This window comes from Ursus arctos, chromosome Y (assembly GCF_023065955.2).
Source record: "Ursus arctos isolate Adak ecotype North America chromosome Y, UrsArc2.0, whole genome shotgun sequence".
Classification (NCBI taxonomy): Eukaryota; Metazoa; Chordata; class Mammalia; order Carnivora; family Ursidae; genus Ursus; species Ursus arctos.
In genome coordinates, this window is record NC_079874.1 from 729,867 (window position 1) to 742,074 (window position 12,208).

Sequence of the window (12,208 nt, forward strand, 5' to 3'; positions counted from 1 at the left end):
TTAGTCTCCAAGTGTTTGAGTTTCTTCCAAATTTTTCCTTGTGGTTGAGTTCCAAATTCAGAGCGTTGCGGTCTGAGAATATGCAGGGGATAATTTCAATCTTTTGGTATCGGTTGAGACCTGTTTTGTGTCCCAGAACATGGTCTATTCTTGAGAATGTTCCATGGGCATTAGAATAGAATGAGTATTCTTTGGTACTGGTGTGTAGTGTTCTATATATATCTATGAGGCCCAACTCGTCGAGTATGGCATTCAAAGCCTTTGATTCTTTGTTTAGTTTTTGCCAGGGTGTTCTGTCTATTTTTGATAGTGGAGTGTTGAGGTCCCCTACTATTGTGTATTTTTATCTATATGTCTCTTTATTCTGGTTAAGAGTTGGCTTGTGTATCTTGCTGCTCCCCTGTTGGGGGCATATATATTTATAATTCTCATATCCACTTGTTGAATACTTCCTTTAAGAATAATATAGTGCCCTTCTGCGTCTCTAACTATGGTCTCTAGTTTAAAATCCAATCTATCTGATATGAGAATTGCTACCCCAGCTTTCTTTTGAGGTCCATTTGCGTGAAAGATGGTACTCCATCCGCTTACTCTCAGTCTGAATACATCTTTGGGTTCGAAATGAGTCTCTTGTAGACAGCAAATGGATGGGTCATTTCTTTTTATCCAATCTGCAACCCTGTGGCATTTATGGGAGCATTTAAGCCATTAACATTAAGACTGAGTACTGAGAGATAGAATTTTAATGATGTCATGTTGCCAGTAATGTCTTTGTTTGTATTGGCTGTGACTTTCCGTTCTGTATCACTCTTGGGGCCTTTTTACTTTTATAGAACCCCCTGTAATATCTCCTGTAGGGCTACTTTTGTGGTTAAGAAATTGGTTATTGACTGGCGATTCTGAAATGTCTTTATTTCTCCATCAATTCTGAATGACAGCCTTGCTGGATAAAGGATGCTTGGCTGCATGTTTTTCTCTGAAAGAGCTTTAAAAATGCTCCCCCAGGGGCGCCTGGGTGGCACAGCGGTTAAGCGTCTGCCTTCGGCTCAGGGCGTGATCCTGGCATTATAGGATCGAGCCCCACATCAGGCTCTTCTCTATGAGCCTGCTTCTTCCTCTCCCACTCCCCCTGCTTGTATACCCTCTCTCGCTGGCTGTCTCTGTCTCTGTCGAATAAATAAATAAAATCTTTAAAAAAAAAAAAATGCTCCCCCAACCCTTTCTCTCTTTCCAGGTCTGTGTAGACAGGTCTGACGTAATTCTGATGCCTTTGCCTTGGTACGTGAGAAATTTCTTTGCCCTGGACACTTTCAATACTCTATCCTTGGATCTAATATTTGTGAATTGTACTATGACGTGACGGGGCGTAGGTTTGTCATGGTTGAGCTTGGGAGTGGTCCTCTCTGCCTCTTGGACACGAATGTTTGTTTCCCTCGCTAGATTAGGGAGGTTTTCAGCTACAATTTGTTCAAATCTCTTCTAGACCTGGTTTTCTCCACCCCCTCGGGGATGCCGATGATTCTAACATTGGATTGTTTCATTGAGTCAGTAATCTCTCGTAACCTACATTCGTGGTTGTGGATTTTTTTAAGACCATCTTCTATTTTCATTTTTTCCTCTATTAACCCAACCTCCAATTCACTAACCCGTTCCTCTGCTTCTGCGACCCTGGCCGTCAGAGCCTCTAGTTTTGCCTGCATTTGGCTCATAGAATTTTTAATTTCTGTCAGATTCGCTCTCATTTCTGTCCTTAGGGATTCTATATTCTCAGTAACCTTTTCGTTAATACTTTTTTCAATTCTACTCATCATTTTGACCGTCATTACTCTGAATTCCATTTATGATAATTTGGTTATATCCATATCCATTATTTCTGTGGCAGAGTCCACAGACTCACTGTCTTTTCTTTGCTGGGGGGGGGAAGGTCTTCTCCATTTGTCATTCTAATGAGGAGAGGTTCAGGGGTTGTCCAGAGCCCAAATTATTGACTGGGTCCCAGGCCATGCCCCTTGTTTTATAGGGATCTTAGGGATGTGGGCTTCTTCTTTAAAGATTTTACTTATTTATTTATCTGAGAGAGAGAGACAGACAGTCAGCAAGAATGGGAACAGAAGCAGGGGAGTGGGAGAGGAAGAAGCAGGCTCCCAGCAGAGGGGCTCGAAGAGGGACACCTTTCCCAAACGCCGGGATCACGCCCTAAGCCTAAGACACGCGGTCAATGACTGCACCACTCCAGGCACCCCGGGTTGTAGGCTTCTTTGTTTTTCAGCCTGCCTTCTGTGTTCTGCGGGAGGGGCCTGCCTCACCGACACTCAGGCAACCCTGTTGGGGTAGAGTCTCCGTGTCCCCTGCGAGGGGGGATGGGGATGGGCACGCTGTGAGCCGGTATTTCCAGGGTTTGGTTCTCTGGCGGATTTCCCTGGCGGTCTGCTGTGCCTTTCTGAGACTCAGAGCAGCAGAGGCTGAATTGTCACAGAACAGAGGGATTGCGGCCCATTCTCCACTGCTGTTCTGGCCACTTTAACTCTGTTACTGTTGGTGCTGCTCAACCCTGCAGCGTCCCGGATGTGCACCCCACACCCAGCGTCCATACCCTCACCTCCAGGGCTGGCACATCTCTGTCCTTTGTGTTTCTAATGCTGCCAACCGCCAGCTGCCCCGTGCACTCCTGGAAATCCCGGTCTCAGTCTATGCCCGGTGAGCGCAGCGGGATTCTGGAGTTCTGTGAGAAGCCTGGTGGCGTGCGCTCCCGGCTCATGGTCTCAGTCCACTCTCTCGCAGGTGCCATCCATGAGTCCTCCCGCTCCTCCATGCAGGTGGCTGCTGCTTCCCGGTGCCCAAACGCAGCGGCTCCCTCCCCCTTCCGTTTATCTTCTGATATCTGTGTACGGTTTCACAGCTCCCCTCTTCGTACCTCAATACTCACCACTGGAGATGTTCATTTGTAGAGATCCAGATGTATCTTCCTGCATCTCAGGCTGATTCCGTGGTTATTTAGGCTGGTCTGGTACCTACCCAGCTCGACTCAGGGGACCAGCTGAAAAAGGGGTCCCTTACTCCTCCGCCATCTTAACTCCTCCACAATGTTCAAAGAACTTTATGTCCAATTTTATTTCCAATTCTTCTCAGATTTATGGCTCATGGTTTGTGGGTTTCCTTGTTTGTTAGTTTCTCACGCTGAGACGTCTTTAACATTTGGAGAACATCAGTATTTCTACAGCAGCTAGAGCATGGACACTCTTCAACCATGGGAAGTGTTTCTTAGGTAAGCCCACTTGAATTGATCCAGCCCATAATCTCGGGCCTCATTTTTATAATAAGAACAAACAGTTAACAGAACATACACATGGATCATGATATCGGCTTCACGACCACAAAATAAGAGATAAAAATAAAAGCTATTCCTCAGCTGTTAGAATGTTACCTCAGGTGCTTGCTTCGGCAGCACATATACTAAAATTGGAACGATACAGAGAAGATTAGCATGGCCCCTGCGCAAGGATGACACGCAAATTCGTGAAGCGTTCCATATTTTTTTGCACATTGGATAAAAAAAAATCACCCATCCATTTGCTGTCTACAAGAGACTCATCTCGAAGCCAAAGATGCATTCAGACTGAGAATAAGGGGATGAAGTAACATCTTTCACGCAAATGGACCTCAAAAGAAAGCTGGGGTAGGAATTCTCATACCAGATAGATTGGATTTTAAACTAGAGACTATAGTTAGAGACACAGAAGGGCACTATATTATTCTTAAAGGAAGTATTCAACAAGTGGATATGACAATTATAAATACATAAGACCCCAACAGGGGAGCAGCAAGATACACAAGCCAACTCTTAACCAGAATAAAGAGACATATAGATAAAAATACACAATAGTAGGGGACCTCAACACTCCACTATCAAAAATAGACAGAACACCATGGAAAAAACTAAGCAGGGAATCAAAGGCATTGAATGCCATACTCGACGAGTTGGACCTCTTAGGTATATATAGAACACTACACCCCAGGAACCAAAGAATACTCATTCTATTCTAATGCCCATGGATCATTCTAAAGAATAGACCATGTTCTGGGACACAAAACAGGTCTCAACCGATACCAAAAGACTGAAATTATCCCCTGCATATTCTCAGACCGCAACGCTCTGAATTTGAAACTCAACCACAAGGAAAAATTTGGAAGAAACTCAAACACTTGGAGACTAAGAACCATCCTGCTCAGGAATGACTCGATAAACCAGGAAATCAAAAGTCAACTTAAACAATTTATGGAGACCAATGAGAATGAAAACACAACGGTCCAAAACCTATGGAATACTGCAAAGGCAGTCCTAAGGGGGAAATACATAGCCATCCAAGCCTCACTCAAAAGAACAGAAAAATCTAAAATGCAGTTTTTATATTCTCACCTCAAGAAGCTGGAACAGCAACAGAGGGACAGGCCTAACCCACACATGAGGAAGCAGTTGACCAAAATTAGAGCAGAAATTAATCAATCAGAAACTAGAAGTACAGTAGAGCAGATCAACAGGACTAGAAGCTGGTTCTTTGAGAGAATCAATAAAATAGACCACTAGGAAGACTTATCCAAAAGAAAAGAGAAAGGATCCAAATTCTTAAATTATGAGTGAAAAAGGAGAGGTCACGACCAACACCATTGAAATTGGAAGGACTATTAGAAAGTTTTATCAACAGCTATATGCCAATAAACTAAGCAATCTGGAAGAGATGGAATCCTTCCTGGAAACCTATAAACTACCAAGATTGAAACAGGAAGAAATTGATGTCATGAAGAAATTGAGTCAGTGATAAACAACCTTCCAAATAACAAAACTCCAGGCCCGGACGGTTTTTCTGGGGAATTCTACCAAACATTAAGAGAAGAAATGATACCTATGCTCCTAAAGCTATTTCAAAAAAGAGAAACAGAAGGAAAGCTACCAAACTCATTCTATGAGGACAATATTACCTTGGTCCCCAAAACAGGCAAAGATCCCCTCAAAAAGGAGAATTACAGACTGATTTCCCTAATGAATATGGACGCCAAAATCCTCAAAAGATACTTGCCAATAAAAACTAACAGTACATTAAAATGCTTATCCATCATGATCAACTGGGATTCATTTTGGGATGCAAGCGAGGTTCAATATTCACAAATCAATCAGCGTGATGCATCATATCAACAAGAAAAGACTCAGGAACCATATGATCCTCTCAATCGATGCCGAAAAAGCATTTGAAAAAATACAGCATCCATTCCTGATGAAAACCCTTTAGAGTGTAGGAATAGAGGGTACATTTCTCAGTCTCAGAAAAGCCATCTAAGAAAAGCCTACTGAAAATATTATTCTCAATGGGGAAAAGCTGGAACCTTTCCCTTAAGATCAGGAACTCGGCAAGGATGCCCACTCTCACCACTATTATTCAACATAGTACTAGAAGTCCTTGCAACAGCAATCAGACGAAAAAAAGGGATCAAAGGTAATCAAATCAGCAAAGAAGAAGTCAAAATGTCTCTCTTCACAGATAATATGATAGTCTATATGGAAAACCAAAAAGAAACATTCCCAAAATATTAGAAGCTATAGAGCAATTCAGTAACGTGGCGGGATAGAAAATCAATGCTTAGAAATCAGTTGCATTTCTATACACAAATAACGAGACCAAAGAAAGAGATATTAGGGAATGCATCCCATTTACAATAGCACCAAAACCATACGTTACCTTGGAATTAACTTAACCAGAGACGTAAAAGGACTATATTCTAGAAACTATAAATCACTCTGAAAGACATTGTGGAAGACATAAAAAGATGGAAATATATTCCATGCTACTGGATCGGAAGAATTAACATAGTTAAAATGTCCGAGCAACCAAGAGCAATCTACACTTTCAATGCTATCCCAATCAAAATACCGAGGACATTTTTCAAACAACTGGAACAAATAGTCCTTAAATTTGTATGGAAACAGAAAAGGCCCCGAATCTCCAAGGAACTGTTGCAAAGGAAAAACAAAGCAGGGGGCATCACAATGTCTGATTTCGAGCTCTACTACAAAGCTGTGATCACAAAAACAGCATGGTAGTGGCACAAAAACAGACACATACACCAATGGTACAGAATAGAGAACCCAGAAATGGACCCTTGGCTCTTTTGGCAACTAATATTTCATAAAGGAGGAAAAAACATCCGCTGGGAAAAAGACAGTCTCTTCAAGAAATGGTGCTGGGAAAATTGGACAGCTACATGCAAAAGAATGAAACTTGTCCACTCTCTCACACCATACACAAAAATAAACTCCAAATGGATGAAAGACCTCGATGTGAGAAGGAATCCATCAAAATTCTAGAGGAGAACATAGGCAGCAACCTCTACGACATCGGCCACAGCAAACGATTTCATGACACATCCCCAAAGGCAAGAGAAACAAAAGATAAAATGAATTTATGGGACTTCATCAAGATTAAAAGCTTCTGCACAGCCAAGGAAACAGTCAGAAAAACTAAGAGGCAGCCCATGGCATGGGAGAATATATTTGCAAATGACACTACAGATAAAGGACTGGTATCCAAGATCTACAAAGAACTTCTCAAACTCAATACACGAGAAACAAAGAAACAAATCAAAAAATGGGCAGAAGATATGAACAGACACTTTTCCAATGAAGACATACAAATGGCTGACAGACACATGAAAAGATGTTCAAAATCATTAGCCATCAGGGAAATTCAAATCAAAACCACACTGAGATACCACCTTACGCCAGTTAGAATGGCAAAAATAGACAAGGCAGGAAACAACAATTGTTGGAGAGGATGTGGAGAAAGGGGATCCCTCCTCCATTGTTGGTGGGAATGCAAATTGGTACAGCCACTCTGGAAAACAGTGTGGAGGTCCCTTAAAAAGTTAAAAATTGAGCTACCCTATGATCCAGCCATTGCACTACTGGGTGTTTACCCCAAAGATACAGACATAGTGAAGAGAAGGGCCATATGCACCCCCATGTTCATCTGTCAAAAAAATAAATAAAATCTTAAAAAAATAAAATAAAATATCAGCTTCTTCCTGTTTCAGTCTTGGTATTTTATAGGTTTCCAGGAAGGCATCCTTTTCTTCCAGGTTGTTTAATTTATTGGCATAAAGCTTAGGATAAAAGTTTCTAATGATGCTTCCTATTTTATTGGTGTTGGTTGTGACCTCTACCCTTGCATTCATAATTTTATTAATTTGGGACCATTCTCTATTCTTTTGAATAGGTCTGGCAGTGGCCTATCGATTTTATTTATTCTTTCGAAAAACCAGCTTCTAGTTCTGTTGATCTGCTCTACTGTACTCCTGGTTTCTAATTCATTGATTTCTGCTCTAATCTTTGTAAACTGCTTCCTCATGCGTGGATTAGGCCTGTTACTCTGTTCCAGCTTCTTGAGGTGAGAATATAAAAGCTGCATTTTAGATTTTTCTATTCTTTTGAGTGAGGCTTGGATGGCTATGTATTTTCCCCTTAGGACTGCCTTTGCAGTGTCCCTTAGATTTTGGATTGATGTCTTTTCATTTTCGTTAGTCTCCATAAATTTCTATATTCTAAAAACTACAAATCTCTCCTGGAAGACATTGAAGAAGTTACACAATGATGGAAAAATATTCCATTATCATGGATCAGAAGAATAGGCAAAGTTAAAATGTCCATGCTACCCGGAGCAATCTACACTTTCAATGTTATCCTGATCAAAACACCAATGACATTTTTCAAAGAACTGCAACAAACAGCCCTTAAATTTGTGTTAAGAACTAGAAAAGGCCCTGAATCACCAAGGATTGTTGAAAAGGAAAAACAAAGCTGGGGGCATCACGTTGTGAAGCTATACTACAAAGCTGTCATCACAATGACAGCATGGTACTGGCTAATGGAACAGACACACAGACTAATGGAACAGAATAGAGAACCCAGAAATGGACCCTCAGCTCTTTGGGCAACTAATCTTTGACAAAGCAGGAAAAAACATCCGGTGGGAAAAAGACAGTCTCTTCAATAAATGGTGCTGGGAAAATTGGACAGCTATATGCAAAAGAATGAAATATGACCACTCTCTCACACCATACACAAAGACGAACTCCAAATGGATGAAAGACCTCGATGTGAGACAGGAATCCATCAAAATCCTCAGGAGAAAATAGTCAACAACCTCTTTGACATCGGCCAAAGCTATCTTTCTCATGACACATCTCCAAAGGCAAGGGAAACAAAAGATAAAATGAACTTGTGGGACTTCATCAAGATAGAAACCTTCTCCATAGCCAAGGAAACAGTCCAAAAAACTAAGAGGCAGCCCACAGAACGGGAGAAGATATTCACAAATGAAATTACAGATAAAAGACGTGTCCAATCCACAAAGAACTTCTCAAATTCAACATGGGAAACAAATAACCAAATCAAAATATGGGCAGAAGATATGAGCAGACGCTTTTCCAATGAAGAAATAGAAATGGCTAACAGACACATGAAAAAATGTTGAAAATCATTAGCTATCAGGGAAATTGAAGTCAAAACCACCTTGAGATACCACCTTATGCCAGTTAGAATGGCAAAAATGGACAAGGAAGGAAACAACAAATGTTGGAAAGGATGTGGAGAAAGGGGATCCCTTTTACATTGCAGGTGGGAATACAAGTTGGTACAGCCTCTTTGGAAAACAGTGTGGAGGTTTCTTAAAAAGTTAAAAATTGTGCTACCTTTTGATACAGCAATTGCACTACTGGGTAAATACCCCAAAGATACAGGCGTATCTGTATCGTGATGAAGAGAAGGGCCATATGCACCCCAATGTTCATAGTAGCATTGTCCACAATAGCTAAATCGTGGAAGGAACCGAGATGCCCTTCAACAGATGACTGGACTAAGAAGATGTGGTTCATATATACAATGGAATATTACTCAGCCATTAAAAAGAATGATTTCTCAACATTTGCTGCAACATGGACGGGATGGGAGGAGATAATGCTAGTGAAATAAGTCAAGCAGAGAAAGACAATTATATGGTTTCACTCATTTATGGAACAGAAGAAGTAGGAAGATCAGTAGGAGAAGAAAGGAAAGAAGGAAGGGGGGGGGTAAACGGAAAGGGGAATGAAGCATGAGAGACTATGGACTCTGGGAAATAAACTGAGTGCTTTAGTTTGGGGTGGGGTTGGGAAAGGCCGTTAATGGGTATTAAGGAGGGCACATATTCCATGGTGCACTGGGTATTATATGCAAGTAATGAATAATGGATCTTGACATCAAAAACTAGGGATGTAATGTATGGTGACTAACATAATAGAAAATTATTTTTTAAAAAAGTTACTCAATCTTCAGAATTAAGGAATTCTGTGGGAACCCGGGCAAGAAACAAGAAATGTGGTGGCAGGTCTGGGTGGGGATGGTGGAAAGGGAAAAAAAAAAAAAGACGAAAAGTTTCTGCACGGCAAAGGAAGTGGTAAAAAAAAAAAAAAACTAAGACTCAGCCCACAGAATGGGAAAAAATATTTGCAAATATCACTATAGATAAAAGATTAGTACCGAAGATCTACAAAGATCCTCTCAAACTCAATACACAGGAAACAAATAATTGAATCAAAAAATGGGCAGAAGATATGAACAGACACTTTTCCAAAAAGACGTACAAATGGCTAACAGACACTTGAAAAAATGTTCAAAATCATTAGCCAACAGGGAAATTCAAATCAAAACCACATTGAGATACCACCTTACACCAGTTAGAATGGTAAAAATGGACAAGGCAGGAAACAACAAATGTTGGAGAGGATGTGGAGAAAGGAGATCCCTCTTACACTATTGGTGGGAATGCAAACTGGTACAGCCACTTTGGAAAACAGTGTGGAGGTTCCTTATAAAGTTAGAAATTGAGCTAACCTATGATCCAGCAATTGCATTGTTGGGTATTTACCCCAAAGATACAGACGTATCTGTATCTTGATGAAGAGGAGGGCCATTTGCACCCCAATGTTCATAGCAGCAGTGTCCACAATAGCTAAATCGTGGAAGGAACCGAGATGCCCTTCAACAGATGACTGGATTAAGAAGCTGTGGTCCATTTATACAATGGAATATTACTCAGCCATCAAAAAGAACGATTTCACAACATTTGCTGCAACATGGACGGGATTGGAAGAGATAATGGTAAGTGAAATAAGTCAAGCAGAGAAAGACAATTATCATATGGTTTCACTCATTTATGGAACATAAGAAATAGGAAGATCAGTAGGAGAAGGAAGGGAAGAAGAAAAGGGGGTAAACCGAAGGGGGAATGAACCATGAGAGACTATGGACTCTGGGAAACAAACTGAGGGCTTCAGAGGGGAGGAGGGTGAAGGATTGGAATAGGCGGGTGACGGGTATTATGGAGGCAACCTGTCTGACCACCAGGATTCTGTTAAGTCTACTTTTAAAATTTAAAATAAAAATATTCCTTTGGAAACTTCCTTTATCTCACCCCCCCCCCCCCCCGCAAGACACATGTTGGCAATCATCCCCCAATCATATGGCCCATTGATACACATCTGAAGGGTCTCATGAATAAGGTTTTATCAGATGGTAATAAATGACCTTTTTCCAACAATAGCTAGCACCCTCAAGGTCCCAGAAACCTTGCTTCCAAAATTCTTTAGAGATTTAACGCTATCCCTAACCCCCTCCCAACTTGAGAGTATGTAATGGGTCACTCCTCCTGACCCCAGTGCACCTCTTCTACCCATGGGTCCTGTCTCTGTGCTTTAATAAAACAACCTTTTTTGCACCAAAGACACCTCAAGAATTCTTTCTTGGCCTTCAGCTTCAAACCCTAACATCTTCCCTATGTCACTTAACACAAGTACATATGCATTTACCCTCTGACCTAACAATTCTGTTTCTGGAAATTCACCCTGAAAATTTACCTCCCAAACTACCAGCTGTTATTCAATACAGCATTATTTCTTCAGGTCATGGAGTCTGTGCAGTGATAAAATGGGATGCGGAATCTGTCCTTAAAACAATTAGGAGTTATTTTCAGGATATACTACAAAGCAAAAAAATAGTGCCGGAGTATCCATAGCATGCTACCTTCTGTATAAAAAAGAAAGGAAATAAAATATGCATGAAAGTGTATATTTTTGCCAAAGGAAACACAAGAATCACCAAGGCAAGCATACTCATGGTGAAAAGGGACTCAAAGCATCTCCCCACAATTACTTATTAATTATAGCAGAAAAGTACTAGCTGTAATGTGGAACACCTATTGGGCATACCCGTAGCCAAATGATGGATGTTCACTCATGAGAGATGAGACACATAAACATGCAACACAAGGATACAGCATCACTTCTGTGATAGTGGTGCCAAGAATTCACAACTTCATCTAACTGTGAAGAAATATCACACAAACCCAAATTTGGGGATTTTCTACCAATTAACTTTCTTTTTTTCTAAAGATTTTATTTATTTAATTGAGAGAGAAAGAGAGAGAGCACAAGAAGGGGGAGAGGCAGGCAGAGGGAGAGGGAGAAGCAGACTCCGTGCTGAGCAGGGAGCCAGATGTGGCACTCGATCAGGATCCCAGGATCCCAGGATCATGACCTGAGTCAAAGGCAGATGCTTAACAGAATGAGCCATCCAGGCATCCCTCACTGATTAACTTTCTACCAAATAACTGATGGAGAAATCCTGATCATCTTTTGGACACAGCAGCTGAATGCTATGTGTAATCCTGGCTGGCATCTGAGAAAGGAAAAAAAGAAAAAGAAAGAAAGAAAGGAAGGAAGGAAGGAAGGAAGGAAGGAAGGAAGGAAGGAAGGAAGGAAGGAAGGAAGGAAGGAAGGAAGGAAGGAAGGAAGAAAGAAAGAAAGAAAGAAAGAAAGAAAAGAAAGAAAGAAAGAAGAAAGAAAGAAAGGGGAAAGAAGGAAGGAAGGGAGGAAGGGAGGGAGGGAGGGAGGGAGGGAGGGAGGGAGGAAGGAAAGAAAGAAAAAGAAAGAGAGAGAAGAAGAAAGAAAGAAAGAAAGAAAGAAAGAAGAAAGAAAGAAAGAGAGAAAGAAAGAGAGAAAGAGAGAGAGAAAGAGAGAGAGAAGAGAGAGAGAAAGAGAGAGAGAAAGAGAGAGAGAAAGAGAGAGAAAGAGAGAGAAAGAGAGAAAGAAAGAGAGAAAGAAAGAGAGAAAGAAAGAGGAGAAA

At 41.1% G+C, this 12,208-nt stretch overlaps 1 non-coding gene across 1 annotated transcript; it reads left to right on the forward strand.

Moving 5' to 3' along the window:
• Positions 1-3,429: 3,429 nt before the first annotated feature.
• LOC125282560 (U6 spliceosomal RNA) lies at positions 3,430-3,536 on the forward strand. Its single transcript, XR_007189645.1, has one exon. It is a non-coding gene; the product is annotated as a U6 spliceosomal RNA (small nuclear RNA).
• The last annotated feature ends 8,672 nt before the right edge of the window (positions 3,537-12,208 follow it).